We start from the raw sequence: 17,415 nt of genomic DNA on the forward strand, positions 1-17,415 counted from the left end.
TCTCAGTCCATTACTTTCACAGTACTTAAATACAGGTGTATAACATAAGAAAAGCTACAATACAGTGTGTGTATCATTTGAAATAAAAAGCCAAAATAGAACAAAGAATAAATGTGTTCATGGAGTTCAGATGAGTAAACCCAAAAAGTATTTAGACACCTAAGCAACACTCAAAGAAAGTTTGAATGCCATTGCATTAAACAAAAAATGTGAAACCAAGTGGCATTTATTTAAAAGAACAGAAAAAAAAAACTCAAGCACTTTTCATGCAAAACATTTGACAAAATAGATGTTTGTGAGCTTCCTAATGGAAAAAACGACATATCTTTTTATTCAGCAACGATGCATTAAATTGATCAAAAGTGACAGTAAAGACATTTATAATAGAAAAGATTTAATGTCAAATAAATGCTGTTTTTTATTTTTTTTATTTTTTTAAGAATCCTGTATCATGAGTGTCACAAAAAAATATCAGGCAAGTGTTTCCAGTATTGATAATAATCAGAAAATTTTATTAAGCATCAGATCATTTAAAATGATTTTTTTAATGCGGTTGCTGACAATTTAGTTTTGTCATCACAGGAATAAATGTAATTGTATTAGGAACGAAAACAATTATTTTAAATTGTAATAATGTTTCGCAACATTGCTTCACTGTATTTTTGATCCAAAAAGTGCAGCCTTTGTGAGCGTAAGATACTCACCTAAACATTTGCAAAACAAATTTTACCGACCCCAAACTTTTGAACGGTTTACATAACTATCATTCATTTTAAATGCGACAGAATTGCCTTTTTGGGCAATGTTATGGTCTATAAATAGGAACAAAATAACATATTGGTCAATATGATAACCGCAAATCATGTCCACTGTTTTTATATATTTTTATGTTATATAATATAATCTAATATTAATAATACAATGGTCAATATTACACATCTGTACTGTTTTGTATTCATAGTTTTTTAATTACTACAAGTTTGAGCAAGCGTTCCAGTAACCTATCACCTTAATCAGAATATTCTTGCTAATTATAAAAAGCTAATATTGGATGACATCATTATGGTCATTGATATACCCCTTGTCTATAAGCACAAATAAACATATTGCTCACAGTGCATAATGTATGTTATGAACTGTCCCTCAGTGTTTGTTCTCTTTCTCTCTCTCTCTCTCTCTGTTTCTGAATGGGGCAGTGATGTGACAGTCAAAACTGAATCATTCATCCTTTTTCTGCTTCCTCATCTTGTTTCTCTTCCTCTCTTCTGGTGTCCACAAAAGCTGTACTTTTCTAATCCTCTCTCAACTACTCACCTGATCCTATTTTTGCTCTGTCTGAGTTTCCTCTCTCCTTTCATCCCTCTATCTCTTTTCACACTTCTGGCTGTCAGATAGCAGGTCCTTAGGCAAGCACATGAGTTTGTGTCATCATTTTTAATCTCTCCTGTTTCATAGCTGAATGGAAGTTAATTTACTTGCCCTCATGTTGTTTCAAACCTTTTTTCCCACAAAACAAAAAAATATTGTATTAGCCAGAATGTTTATACTACTCTTTGAATGAAATCGAATGGAAATTGGGGCTGTTTGTCACATCCAAACCATTTGATAGTTTTGTGTGAAGAACAGACCAAAATATAAACTGTTATTTGATCAGCGTCTTTCCTGCAGCATACTGAACGTATCCCAGACCATCTTTTCTTGTGGATTTAAATGTGATTTTGGATTCACTTTCACACCAACCAAATAAATCACACTCTGAATACAACAACAACAAAAAACACATGCACATTTTCTTCTGCTTTCTCTCTGTGTTTTCTCTCTGCAGGTCTGAAGGGTTCTTTGCAGAGGTTGCAGCTGGAGTATGTGGACGTGGTTTTGCCAATCGTCCTGATAGCAACACTCCTATGGAGGGTAGGTGAGGCTTAGGTCCAGAACAAGTGTCACTACACTGATGCTTCTAGCTTCTGATGCTTGCTCCATTTTGTGCATCATTGCATTCTGAAATGTGTTAGAGGCGATTTGCAAAGAAATGCAAGTATGCATTGCTTCGATTGAACTGTCACAAGAGCTGCTATATATTTGAATATATTTTAAAGTGTCATTTATTCTTGTTTATGCCCAAGCTAAATATTTAGCAGCCATTACTTTAGTCTTCAGTGCCACACGATCCTTCAGAAATCATTCTAATATGATTTGCTGCTCAAGAAACATTTTTTGAAAACAGTTGTGCTGCTTCATATTTTATGTTGAATCCATAATACAGGATCATATCAGGAATATTTGATGAATTTCAAAATCTTCAAAAGAAAAGCATTCATTAAAAAAAATATTTTTTCATAAATGTCTTTACTTTCACTTTTAGTCAATTTAGTGCATCCTTGCTGAATAAAATTAGCCTAATTTCTTTCTTTTTTTTATCCCAATGATCCCAAACTTTGGAACGGTGTGTGTTTAATGGGACCCTGTGCTTGGTGCCTTGGCAAAAGTCAGTTTTTTCCTACATACTCGGTCTAAATTGTGCGTGTGTGTGTGTGAGTGTGTAAAACAGGATGTAGGGTGCTATTTCCATACATCTCAGGAGGCCATTTTTCATAATCCCAGTCTAAACCCTCTCTCACTCCATTTCAAATTCTGTGGCACTGCAGTGCTCAGGAAGTCTACTTCTTATAGACTACTTATAGACTCTCTCTTTCTCTGTCTTTCCCTCTCTTGCTCTCCCTCTCTCTCTCTGAGGAGGATTAGAGACTTGTCCATGGGGTACAAAGTGTATTTTTAAGCTGCTCTTTCCCTGCTGTGTCTCCAAACGCCAAACCTTTCTCTTTTACACACACACACACACAGGTTTTCCTATCATTATGAGTTTATTCTGTAGGCATAATGTTTTTGTACAAACTGTATTTTCAACCCCCTTACCCTAACTCTACCCTTAAACCATTTTTTAAATTTCAAAACATTTCATTAAAACACTGTTTGATTTATAAGCTGTTTTCTACATGGGAACAAAAAAACTAATCTCCCCACAAGGTAAAAATGTACTGGAATTACTATCCTTTTGGGACATTTGGTCCCCATAATGTGGGGAATACCAGTTACGCACATAGTCTAATACATTTTCTACTTTCTAAATGAGGACATACTGGTTATATTGTTTTAATGTGGAGCATTCTATTCTATTCTATTCAGGACATCCCGAAATGTCTGAAAGAAATATTACATTAGATTTAGCTATTTTTTGGGGAAAACACACACCAGATTTCCGCCATTGGACTACTTTAGGATTTTTCCTGTCTGTATAAGTGAGTCTTATCAACACATAAACATATTTAACATCAGGGTTACAAGCCAAAAAAGTAAAGCGTAGACTTTAGTGGACTCTCTGTACAAATGAGAGCTTTAAAGCCATAGTAGGGGAAAGCAGAAGATCTAACAAAGAAAAAAAAATCATCATACCATCGAGGCTGGAATGATTTTAATCCAAATTGATGTGAAATGTGTTCTTGGCACGTACAGTTATATCCTCATGGGAAGATAATGATAGTAGGGTATTTTAATAAAAGAACATTTTGGTACTGAATTGAGAACACATTTTACTACCCATGGCCTCCCTGGAGACCTGCTGAGCTTTGTGAAATAGACATGAGTTCATCAGTGTGATGCCAGTTCTGATATTTCAGTACTGTACATATAAGTTCTTCAAGGGGGAAAAAAACCCACCTCCGTTATATTCAATGGCCCAGAGTGCATTAGCTTAAATTTATTTGACCAAAAAGTAAGGTGAGATCTGTATAAATCTTTTTAACAGTTTATATAAGAAGTAGTTTATATAATATGTGGATAGAATTTTGCACAGACAAGGTTATAACGATTATTTTTAGTGTTTTGGTGCAGTGCAGTACCCTTTAGCCTTTCATTTTCAGTGCATTAGTGTAAATGTGATTTTGTTCGCTTTTTACAAACTGGGGGAAGAACTGTAATTATTTTCTACAGTAACTGAAGGTATATGCCACGGATGCTGTCGACAGAACATAACTTGTATTGAAGAACTGTGGGATACCGCACATACAAACACACAGCCTCTGTATATTTAAAGATCTTTTTTAGGTCACTCTCATAATTTAATGAATACAGTTTTGCTCTATAAGGCCCTCATGACCTGTAATATTTGTTGCCGTTTTAATAAACACCAAACACATATCTGTCTTTATTAGTGTTTATCTGATATTGTAGACTAAGCAGCTACTGGCTGTTTCCACAAATCTCAAATGACCTATTTGTGTTTGAATCGTCCACATCAATCAATAGTAGAAATATTAAAGCCACAAATCAAAATCATACAGCACACTGTCTCTCTGTTCCCACACAAATCAAATCAAGCTATCATATAACACAACTACATGCAGCATAGAATGACTAATACCTCTAATACTAAGCAGTAGTGTGGTGGTACCAGGATACTTCCTAAACTTGACTGAGTTTGCTAAGCATTATGGGTAATGAGGATTAGGCATAATTCTACTGCTTTTTAGTTGTCTTGGTGCATTTTTATTTATGATTGCTATTCTTTTGAACTTTCAGAGTACACGCTGCAGAAACCCCAGACATCCAGATTACATTAGATTAATACTTCAGGGTTCCGCTGTTCAGATGTCCTCAGTCTCTCATGAGAAGTATAGTTTGCTGAAGAACCATTCATTTCTGTTCACACTGACATGTGCCTCTGGCTTCCTCTCTCTTTCTTGAGCAGATGTATTGTTGTGCTTCGCTGACGTTCACTTGGCTTTTTCTCCTTCGTTCTCACCCACACACTCACATTTCTCTTCAATCGTACAGAGTTCATAATGAGAGAGTGGGTGTGGGCTTTCATTTTCATTATGTACTGAGGTAGATTTGGCTGCTGTTTTCTACTCTTCTGTCCTTTTTTAAAAAACCTTTGTCTTGCCTTTTTAAAATAGGATTTCTTTTGTTTCTCATGTTCACACATTGAGCCATGGCCTTGGTTTCACAGATGGTGTAAGGATTGTTCTACATTGGACTATAAGCTTCCTTAGACCACAGTTTTGTTTTAGGCACTGAGATTTCCAAAATATTCCCAAAACAGACTAGTGTAAATTAAAGGAATAATTTACCTAATTATGAAAATTCGGTCATTATTTGCATACCCTCAAATAGAGGCTCTAGTCTACACAGCTATTGTGATGGGTGTAAAAATTACATGTGACCATGGACCATAAAGCCTAGCCTGACTACGTCAGACTTCCTACTTCTGCTCAATTTCATTTCGCTTCTGTCTACGAAGCAAAGTGAAGTAGCAGAGTCTGGTATTACCAGGCTACACAAAGCCAGTCTTAAGTGTCAATTTTTAGAAATTGAGATTTATACATCAACTTAAAGCTGAATAAATAAGCTTCCCATTGATGTATGGGATCATATTATTATTAGGATCGGACAAGATTTTGCTGAGATACAGCTATTTGAAAATCTGGAATCTAAGGGTGTAAAAAAATCTAAATACTGAGAAAATCATCTTTAAAGTTGTCCAAATGAGTTCTTAGCAATTCATGTTACTAATCAAAAATTAAGTTTTGATTTATTTATGGTAGGAAATTTACGAAATATCTTAATGGAACATAATCTTTACTTAATATCATAATGATTTTTGGCATAAAAGAAAAATCTATAATTTTCACCCATATGTTTTTTTTATTATTATTGTTGTTGTTGTTGTTGTTTTTGTTTTTTTTACACCCCAGCGATTTAAGACTGGTTTTGTGGTCCAGGGTCACATATTTTAAATCATTCGCATTCTCTCACAAAACATTAATTTTAGGAACATTTGTGTTCCCTTGTAAAAGACCCCCCTTCACAAAGAACACCCCCACCCCATTTCTGTTTTATAATAGAAATGTTAAACGGCTGACAGTGATAAACTATTCAACTTTTTTGTCAAATGTTGCCATTTTGTTATTGAATTGAAAATATGTCATTTATATTATTCTGATTCATTTAATTCATCTGAATGTGAAAAGGCAAGAAACATTAACAGAGTTGTTTTTGGCATATTATTATTATTATTAATAATAAACATGATTATTACTAGGCATATGATTAAGAGTGAATATGTGTATATTTTAAAAGAAAAATATTATTTGCAATTATTTAAAATACATTACAATAAATTCTAGTTCTTTTAAGTAAGTGCTTTCCAATTTTTTTGCAATATGCATCTGACGGTCTGGGAGGGGACTGTTGGTCCTCATGTGTAGTGAAGATGAAACACGTCAGTGGACACACAACAAAGTCTAGATCATTGCAGAGTAAAGCACTTGGAGTCAAACACTGATGGAACAAAGAAAAGCAGCTCTTTGCATATGAAAATCTGAATGATGAAGCAATCAAGTGTCAGGAACACAACTGGACACAGATGCAGGTTACGGTGCAGGACCAATTTATTCAAAAACCTCAAAAGAAAAAACTTCCTCCAATGAACAAAAACAGGCCGGGAAATTAGGAAAAATGTCCAACAGAAAAAGAGACTTCAAATGTCCTTGCAAAAAACACCCGGCAGGGGGCGCTCAACGGCGCGGCCGCGATGATAGCGGAGAGGGGAGGAAGCCCACGAGCGAGCCAGCGACCGTGCAAAAACTCTTCTGGGAAATGCCGGTGCCCGGTCTAGGAAATGAGGGAGGGGGGAAAAAGAAAAACAAAACAAACCAATAGCAGCAAACAGAGGCACGACAGAACACGGCTTGACAGGATCAGACAAAGTGGATACACGGGGATTGTTGCCGAACAACGATCTGCACCGATAGGCGCGACAGACGGGAATAAATAGAGCAAGAGATGAACAGACATTGAATTCAGGTGAGCGAGGTCAAACCATTAGAAACGGAAACTGTGATAATGAGGGGGAGGGAGGAACGCCAAAGGATAGGTGCAAGACGAGCGATCAAAACCAAAACAAAAACACCATGTGCGCACGAAATGCAGACATATACAGAAACACACACACACACACACGAGAACAGGGTGATCAGACAGTGGACATGACAGTACCCCCCCTCCGACGGACGCCACCAGCGCCGCAGGAAGGGGCTCACCTCGTCGCCGGTAGAAGTCCTCGACAAGTGTCCGATCCAAGATGTCCCGGGCCGGAACCCAGCTCCTCTCCTCTGGGCCATTAGCCCTCCCAGTCCACAAGATATTGAAAGCTCCGACCCCTACGTCGGACATCTAGCAACCTCCGCACCGTATAGACCGGGGAGCCATCCACTAGACGGGGGGGAGGGGGGGTTGGGGCAGATGGAACAAGAGGGGAATAGAACACAGGTTTAACCCTGGAAACATTGAAAACAGGGTGCACCCGACCAAGCGTGGTAGGGAGCTTGAGCTGCACCGCCGCCGGACTCAGGACCTTCGTGATCCGGTATGGGCCAATGAACCTGGGTGCCAACTTGCGTGAGGCTACCCTGAGAGGCAGGTCCTTGGTAGAGAGCCATACCCTTTGACCACACACATAGCGGGGAGCAGGAGTTCGGTGACGGTCGGCCGCTGCTTTAGTCCGCCTATTAGCCTGGGCCAAGGCCGCCTTGGCCCTCTTCCAGGTGCGGCGACACCGTCGGACAAAGGCCAAAGCAGACGGGACCGCAGCCTCGGGTTCCTGTGTGGGAAACAAGGGAGGTTGATAACCGACAGAACACTGGAATGGGGACATACCTGTGGCAGAAACAGGAAGGGAGTTATGGGCGTATTCTACCCAGGACAGCTGTTGACACCAGGAGCCGGGATTGTGGGATGCCAGGCAGCGAAGAGAACGTTCCAAATCCTGGTTTGCCCGCTCGGACTGCCCGTTGGTCTGGGGATGGAATCCTGAAGACAGACTCGTAGAGGCCCCGATCTGCCGACAGAATTCCCTCCAAAACCGAGAGACAAACTGGGGACCCCTATCAGAGACCACGTTGACCGGAAGACCATGAATCCGGAATACATGATCAACCATCACCTGAGCAGTCTCTTTGGCTGAGGGGAGCTTGGGAAGGGGAATGAAATGGGCCGCCTTAGAGAAACGGTCCACCACCGTAAGAATGACGGTGTTACCCTTGGATTCCGGAAGGCCAGTGACAAAATCAAGGGCCAAATGTGACCAGGGGCGGGAAGGGATGGGCAATGGGTGGAGCAGACCAACGGGAGGCGCGTTGGAAGTCTTGTTCTGAGCGCACACCGAGCAGGCAGCCACGAACTGCCTGACATCCTTGGCCATGGATGGCCACCAGAATCGCTGACGGATGGCAGCCAGCGACCTCCGGACTCCTGGATGACAGACTAGCCTGGATGAGTGACCCCACTGGATGACTTCAGAGCGCAACTTGGTGGGAACAAACAGATTACCCGCTGGGCACCCCTTCGGCACAGGCCCCTTAAGTAGGGCCTCCTCTACTCGTCTCTCGATGTCCCAAGAGAGGGATGCCACCACCACCCCTTTGGGCAAGATAGTGTCTGCTGACTCCCCTCCCCCAGGAGCCTCGAAGAGACGAGAAAGAGCATCGGGCTTAACATTCTTTGACCCGGGCCTGTAAGACAGTGAGAAATTGAACCGGCCAAAGAAGGGGCCCAGCGAGCCTGTCGAGAGGTCAGCCTCCTGGCCGAACGGACATACTCGAGGTTCTTGTGATCCGTCCAGACCAGGAAGGGCTGAGCCGCGCCCTCCAACCAGTGACGCCACTCCCCCAAAGCCAGCCTGACCGCCAACAACTCCCGATTACCTATGTCGTAATTCCGTTCTGGGGGACTCAGGCGGTGGGAGAAGAAGGCGCAGGGATGCACCTTTCCATCCTCGTGCGACCGCTGAGATAGGACCGCGCCCACTCCGACATCGGAGGCATCCACCTCAACAATGAATTGCCGTTCAGGGTCTGGAATAGACAAGACAGGAGCAGAGATAAAACGGGACTTAATCTATCAAAGGCCTCCTGTGCCCCAGTATTCCACTTGAACGGTACCTTGGGAGAGGTGAGTGCCGTTAAAGGTGCAGCAATCTGACCAAAGTTCCGGATGAACCGCCGATAGAAGTTGGCAAACCCCAGGAACCGCTGCAGAGCTTTACGAGAGTCAGGAGCTGGCCACTCGGCAACGGCCCTTACCTTACAGGGGTCGGCTTTGATCTCCCCCGCAGAAACAACGAACCCCAGGAACGGAACCGACTGGGCATGGAAGACGCACTTCTCCGCCTTAACATAGAGCTGGTTCTCCAGCAGCCGTTGTAACACCTGGCGAACATGCTGAGTGTGTACCTGCAGAGATGGGAGAATATCAAGATATCATCAAGATACACGAAGACAAAGCGATTCACCATGTCTCTCAACACGTCATTAACCAGGGCCTGGAAGACAGCTGGGGCATTGGTCAGACCGAATGGTAGGACCCGGTACTCAAAGTGTCCCGTAGGTGTGTTGAAAGCTGTCTTCCACTCATCCCCCTCACGTATGCGAATAAGGTGATAGGCATTCCGAAGGTCTAGCTTGGTGAAGACCTTGGCTCCCTGCAATAACTCAAAGGCAGATGACATTAGAGGCAAGGGGTACCTGTTTTTAATAGTGATGTCATTCAGGCCTCGATAATCTATACAAGGACGCAAGGAGCCGTCCTTCTTCTTGACAAAGAAGAACCCAGCACCTGCAGGAGATGAAGAGGGTCGGATGAGACCGGCTTTGAGGGATTCATTAATATATTTGTCCATGGCCTCTCTTTCAGGGCCTGAAAGGGAAAACAAGTGACCCTTGGGCGGAGAAGTGCCTGGGAGGAGCTCGATGGCACAGTCATAAGGGCGATGTGGAGGTAAGGAGGTGGCCCGGGACTTACTAAACACCTGGCACAGGTCGTGGTACTCCACCGGGACCCCCTTCAAATCAGCAGCCTCCACCTGCAAGACAGGACACACAGACACAGGAAAAGAGGCAGCACCCAGACAAGACGCAAGACAAAACTTACTCCAAGACAGGACAGAGTTGTTGGACCAATCCACGTGAGGGCCATGTTGCACCAACCACGGGTGCCCCAGAACTATGGGAGCACTCGGGGATTCAAGAAGGTACAGCGTGGTCACCTCCCGGTGATTGCCCGAGACTATAAGATTAACAGGGGGAGTGGCATATGAGACAGTGGTTATTAAAGTGCCATTCAATGAACGGGCAGGAATAGGTTTGGGAAGAGGAATGGAAGGAATTCCCCAACGGGTGGCTAGAGAGAGGTCCATAAAGTTGCCCTCAGCTCCCGAGTCGACCAGTGCTGTACAGGAGTTAAGGACACCACCAAACTGAATAGAGACAGGAAGGAGAGTGCGAGAGGAGGGGGGATGTAATAAAGGGGTAGCGCTCACCAGGATCCCCCTCTTTACTGGTGAGCCTTGACTTTTAGTGGACAGCCCACTGCGAAGTGACCTGATTTGCTGCAATACAGACATAGTCCTAGGGCGAGGCGTTGCTGCTTTTGTTGAGGAGTGAGCCGAAGGCGCCCCACCTGCATAGGCTCAGGCTCAGTGGTTTCTGTGGAGGAGACAGATGACGACTCCTCAGTCCTCCAGGGTGCACGAACTGCCAGGCGCTGACGACGGCGGTGAAGGCGACCCTCGATGCGCAACGCCATGTTAACCAGATCGTCAAAGTCACGTGGCAGGTCCTGAGTGGCCAGCTCATCCTGGATGTCATCCTCTAGCCCAGCACGGAACATAGCTCGACAGGCCCCCTCATTCCAGTCGCAGGTCGCTGCAAGAGTCTTAAAATGAATGGCATAGTCCGTCACTGAGCGACCCGCCTGACGGAGCCGTGCTAGCTGGTCAGCCGCTTCCTGACCTCTTGCAGAGCGGTCGAACAGTCTCTCCATCTCCTGGCGGAAATCTTTAAAAGAAGCACAACAGGGAGCTTTGGTCTCCCAGACGGAGGTTCCCCAGTCTCTGGCCTTGCCGGTCAGAAGAGTCAAAACAAAAGCCACTTTGGACATCTCAAGTGCGTATGTGCGTGGCTGCAAGGCAAACACCACAGAACACTGGGACAAGAAGGCCCGGCAGGAATTGGGGTCCCCATCATAAGGTGGTGGGTTATTGCATCGGGGCTCAGGCTCATGGTGAGAAAGATGGTGAACTGCACCACCCCGAGGAGCCTCTCGTTGCAGCTCTTGGATCCGGTTGGTCAACTCAGCCACTTGGTTGGCTAAGAACTCCATCTCCCTTGTGGTATTCGTGAGTCTGGCTTCGTGTTGGCCCAAAAGAACACCCTGCTGGGTGACTGCGGTTCTGACAGAGTCTGTACCTGCTGTGTCCATCTTGGCCAGATCGTTCTGTCAGGAACACAACTGGACACAGATGCAGGTTACGGTGCAGGACCAATTTATTCAAAACCTCAAAAGAAAAAACTTCCTCCAATGAACAAAAACAGGCCGGGAAATTAGGAAAAATGTCCAACAGAAAAAGAGACTTCAAATGTCCTTGCAAAAACACCCGGCAGGGGGCGCTCAACGGCGCGGCCGCGATGATAGCGGAGAGGGGAGGAAGCCACGAGCGAGCCAGCGACCGTGCAAAAACTCTTCTGGGAAATGCCGGTGCCCGGTCTAGGAAATGAGGGAGGGGGGAAAAAGAAAAACAAAACAAACCAATAGCAGCAAACAGAGGCACGACAGAACACGGCTTGACAGGATCAGACAAAGTGGATACACGGGGATTGTTGCCGAACAACGATCTGGCACCGATAGGCGCGACAGACGGGAATAAATAGAGCAAGAGATGAACAGACATTGAATTCAGGTGAGCGAGGTCAAACCATTAGAAACGGAAACTGTGATAATGAGGGGGAGGGAGGAACGCCAAAGATAGGTGCAAGACGAGCGATCAAAACCAAAACAAAACACCATGTGCGCACGAAATGCAGACATATACAGAAACACACACACACACACACGAGAACGGGGTGATCAGACAGTGGACATGACATCAAGCAGCTTTATGAGCTCATGATGGAGGCGTTTTAGAGTGGATCTGGTACTGAACTGAATGCAGCACAGCAGTAAAGGTCTCTGCTGGTAATGACACAGAACAGTAATGCCTTGAAGATGTCAGAACAGATGGGGTTTCTGTTGGCTGCAGAGTAGCAATGTCAAACGCATATACACCAACATCAAGTGTATGACAACACAAACACTGTTGTCTGATCGCATTATGCATGATCTCATTGATATAATCAACGGGGCACTGACTCGCTGTGAGCAGAGCGTTTTTTTTTTTATATATATATGAATTCTTTGTCTTTGAAATAAGATTTAAAAAGGATGATGGTTGATACACAGATGGTTAGTTCAATTCCTCTGTTAAATTCCTCTGGATGATAAAAACACAAATGTCCTGGCACTGGGCTTTCCTCAGTGTGTTAAGATCCAATATCCCCTCTTAAAAACCGTCATGTGGGCCATCATCCTTATAACTCATTGATTAGAATGGATTTACTCACCAGTTGGACTAGAAGATGAGGGACATTTCTTAAGGGTAAAGTTGGGTTAACAAGGCCTTGATGCCCATTCGTAATTCTCGGGTGAGGATTCCACTTCCATGTGCTTTAGCACTCAGTTCACTTAAGGAATTATGCAAATCAGATAATGACGCAAACACAGCCATGAGAACAGTGCTGGTAGCAATTTGCACTGGACTGTTCTCCAGGTTACAGGCTGGTTCTGAACTATAGGATGCCAGTGATTAATAATAATAAAAAAATAAATATAATTTAATGACATTTTTATAATAAAATAAGAACAAAGTATTTTACCTCCTACAAAATGGATGTGTAAATAATGGAAAAATATTTTCATTCATTAATATGTCTGGAGTACTTTAGGATGAATAAAATTGTGCTGCTAGGCTTGGATATAAAATACAGAGAAGTTTAAAATGATTGTACCTTGCTCAGTGAGATATAGAGTCCGCTTGACTTACAGCTGAAGTACTTCTCATGTTTAATCCTGTTCATTCAGACAGCTGTGAAATAGCTTCAGCTCTGCATTATTAGCATTCATCCTTTGTGAAACTGTCAGTGTTGCCAGATCTCACAGGAAACACATGCAACCTGTTCTGACAACGCAATCTCAAAATAAGCCTCCCCAAAACATTGCTAAATTGGCTAAATACAGTTGTCTTCTCAGACGGGAATTTATTTATTTAATCTGATTTATTTTAGCATTTGGTTAGAATAAGTTGGTTTTTGCAACCCAGGGACTATCTGTTATGCATTTAATAGGTTTTATCTGTAACACTGCAGAATAACTTTAATTCATAATTTGTAGTCTTGTTTATTGTTTATATCCTTTACCAAGTGCCGGACAGCTGCATAATGATGCAAAGTAATGTCTTTCAGTATTGTTACTTTACAAATCAGTAAGTACATAAATTAGCATTTTATGACTTCACATACTTTTCAATTACTTAATGAAACAAGTTGCTTAATAGAAATGTCTACTCCACAAGAGGAGAATATGTACACAGCGCCATCTAATGGTGACCAGACACAATTGCTTTCTCTGGCACATTGATTCTGTAAATCAAACCAATTCAGAAGCTTGACTGATATTTTTATTTGTGCATGTGTGTTTTGTGTTTTAGAGATAGTGAGAGCCATGACGCATGTCATTAACCATGGCATGTCCATGTACTGGGGCACGTCACGCTGGTCAGCGATGGAGATCATGGTGAGTGGAGAGGACAAACTTCTGTGCACTTTTCCTTAATGCTTCCTTTTGTTATTTTAGTCAGTCCTGATGATGAAATTATTTAACACTGTCATATTTAATGCATATTAAACCTGTTTTCTGAGTATTTACAGCTGTTGTTGTTTATTGTCTTTATTCATTCATACCATTCTCTTCTCATTTTTGTTATCTCTCTCTCCCTGTAGGAGGCGTATTCTGTAGCGAGGCAGTTTAATCTGATTCCTCCTGTGTGTGAACAGGCCGAATATCATTTATTCCAGAGGGATAAAGTGGAGATGCAACTGCCTGAGCTTTACCATAAGATTGGTATATATACATAAACACACATGATTCAAATATGATCTATGAAACAGCCTAAAGACACAGTCTTGCACCACAGGAGTTGGGGTGGTATCCTGGTCTCCTCTAGCCTGCGGCATCATCACAGGGAAATATGAAAACGGCATCCCAGAATCCTCCAGGGCCTCTTTGAAGGTACTTTAAACGAGTAGTTCAGCCAAAAATGATTTTGCTGAAAATGTACTCACCCTCAGGGCATCCAAGATTAGAATAGATTTGGGGAAAAGCATCACAGTAATCCACAAGTGATTCACGCAACTCCAGTCCATCAATCAACATCTTGTGAAGCAGAAAGCTCAGTGTTTGTTTGTTAAAGTTGGCATTTTAACTTGAAATAGTTTTAAAATAGTTGCTTCTGGCCAGTCAGCTTTATGGACTCTTATTCTGACGGCACCCATTCATTGATGAGCGAGTGATGTAATGGTAAATTACATTTAGATTTCTGAGTGAACTATTCGTTTAACCCTGTGTGTCATAGCAGACACATAATTTCTTCTAGAGTCTAGACATAAGGATGGAGATGTGTTTATTAAACTGATATTTATCCAACTGAAATAGTGCCAGATTCCTAGCGCCAGTGATTTAGGAGCTCATATAGTTCATAGATTACACCTTCAGCTAGTATACAGCGATGAGGTTGGCAGGTCTGTCAGGACAGAGTTGATGTGCTCTCTCTCTCTCTCTCTCTCTCTCTCTCTGCAGTCATACCAGTGGCTGAAGGAGAAGATTCTGAGCGAGGATGGGAGAAAGCAGCAGGCGAAGCTTAAGGAACTGACCCACATAGCTGAGAAGCTCAGCTGTACCCTTCCACAACTTGCCATTGGTAGGTCAAAAAAACTTAAACTGTCACGACATGCAACATATTATCACTGCCATAGTGACTCAACTGTTCTGTCACTGTTTACATGAGAGTAAAATACTGAATTTCTGCTTTCATGCATGCACATTTCCTGACTGAGAAACAAACCTTGATATTAATCCACCAAGCTTTGAAGTCACCCAATCTAATGGTTGAATGGTACAATTACATAATAAAAAACAAACATGCCAATTTTTTTGGAAGTTGGAAGCATTTTTGTGACTTTGAAAACCTTGATGTTGACTCTTTTACAGTTTTAATGTGTTTTCATAAATTTTGTCGTGGGTAATTGTAACGATAATCCCTTTGTAATCATCGGGAAGAAGGAGGCGGGAACCGGCGCACAATCAAAACTCATTTTAATAATCACAAAATAAATACAAAACGGCGCACCAGCCCCTCGCGGACGACTGGTGCGCGCAAATAAAAACCAAAACATAAAATAATGTCCCAGGCCTGGTCCTCTCTCGTCCTTCACGGTCGTCACTCCAGTTTTATATCCTTCCATCTCCTACGTGGGACTCGATACCGGCGGTGGGGCTCAGGTGTAGCTCATCTCCAATCACTACACCTGGCCTCACTCCTCGTTCCCACGCCTCTCGGCCCCGCCCCACTCGCCACAGTAATATTCTGTTAAAAATTTTTATAATATATAATTTATTTATGAAATATTTTTAATTATTTATTTATTGTGTAGTTTTATTTTGATGTCGTTTTATTTTTGTTTATTAGTAATAATGATAATAAATATTTTCAGATTTTTTTGTTCATATTAATTGTTTTTAATACTTTTTTTATTGTGTATTTTTTAAATTGTTAATAATTATTTCAATTTTGCTTTATTTATTTATGTTATATAATTTGTTAGATTTTTTCATTGTATACTTTTTTTTGCAATACAATTTATTGTATTTTATTTTACTTTTTCAATTTAAACAGTTTGATAAAAAATATTTTGTAAAAAAAAATGTACTGTTAAAAAATCCTGTATCAACAATCCTTACAGCGGCATTTGGCTGCAGCACCTGATCAGAATCCCACCAGCTCAATTGAGATTCCCATGATTCACTTGCTATTCTCTGTGTTTCTCTGTAGCCTGGTGCCTCCGTAATGAAGGAGTGAGTTCTGTTCTCCTGGGGACCTCCAACCCTGCACAGCTCACTGAGAACCTGGGGGCGATACAGGCAAGAGTTACCAAAACATCTCAAACACACTCACACTGTGGCCTGTTACAGCTCTGTGCTTTCATCTCTTTACACCTGTCTTCAGAATCTCACAGGGTTAATTTACATTTAAACATCAAAAAACAGGATTATTGCTTGATGTTATTTTTATGTGCCAAGGCAAAATTTCACACACTGATAAGAGATCCGACTAAACAAGCTTCAGATAATGATGGTTTAAAACATAAAAATATTTAGATTAAACGAGCAATTAAGAAGAATATAAAACAAATAAAAAATCAAGATCATTTTTATTTTAATTCATCCCATGTGTTTTAGTAATTAAATCTACATTCTCGCTGACAGGTTCTTCCAAAGATCACTGCTCACGTGGCCTCAGATATCGACAAAATCCTGGGTAACCGTCCCCAGAGTAAGAAGGACTACCATCACTAGGTCTTTCTGTGAACCTGTAAGCCTTGAGACTCAGGATCCCGTTCCAGTCCTCTTGTTTCACCAGGTGTCCACAGTGTGAGATTCCCACCATTGTGTGTCTGTGTCAACTTCTCCTGCAGAGAGCCATTGTTACAGTTACAGTAGAAATGCTAAAGTGTTATGCATGCTTCTGTCTGACCTAAACCTGAGCTCAACATCACATCAAGGTCTCTGTGGAGACACACCTGCCTGTGAAGCACAGAAGCTCCCCAGATCCCTCGTCTGTGGGTTTTCTTATTCAGCTGTCATAGCCCATATGTGCCAAAGTCAACCTGTTCTTGACCCTTGACCTCCGGACATCCATTCTGAAAAGGGACGAAAGACAGGCCCTTATGAATGGCCCTGATTACCGTCTATAAAACACTGTAGTAAGGAAAATGCACTGCATATCATTCTGAGAATGTACAAACTAGGAACTGTGATATATGGCAGAGCAGCATGTAGAGTTAAACTGTGTACGATGTGTGTGCATTGGTAAAAATGTGTTGGATTAAAAAGCCATCAACAGCAAAGTAGGCTGTTATCGTGTTAATTGTTCTCCAAAATGTTTAACATTTTTAAAAGACTGTTTGTGTATGTTTCCTTTGTAAATCCTGCAATTTGTGTCATATCTGATCTTAATTCTCTGTTGTTTTAAATTTACATTATAAAAGAAACTTAAGTTGTTGAAATGCTTTTCCAGTGATAAAAGTACACTGGTTAAAGATTTAAATGCTTGCTGCTGTATTTGGTAACTTTTGTACTGCAAGGCAGTGCATACTTGAGTCCAGAGAGGGCTAGAAATGCACAACTACTTAAAAGCAACTAGTTAATGTCTGT

General features: G+C 41.9%; 1 pseudogene; it reads left to right on the plus strand.

Moving 5' to 3' along the window:
• The window catches only part of LOC113070035 (voltage-gated potassium channel subunit beta-1-like), a 34,534-nt pseudogene extending 17,429 nt beyond the window's left edge, over positions 1-17,105 (plus strand).
• Positions 17,106-17,415: the final 310 nt, after the last annotated feature.

Source organism: Carassius auratus, unplaced genomic scaffold (genome assembly GCF_003368295.1).
Source record: "Carassius auratus strain Wakin unplaced genomic scaffold, ASM336829v1 scaf_tig00002794, whole genome shotgun sequence".
Classification (NCBI taxonomy): Eukaryota; Metazoa; Chordata; class Actinopteri; order Cypriniformes; family Cyprinidae; genus Carassius; species Carassius auratus.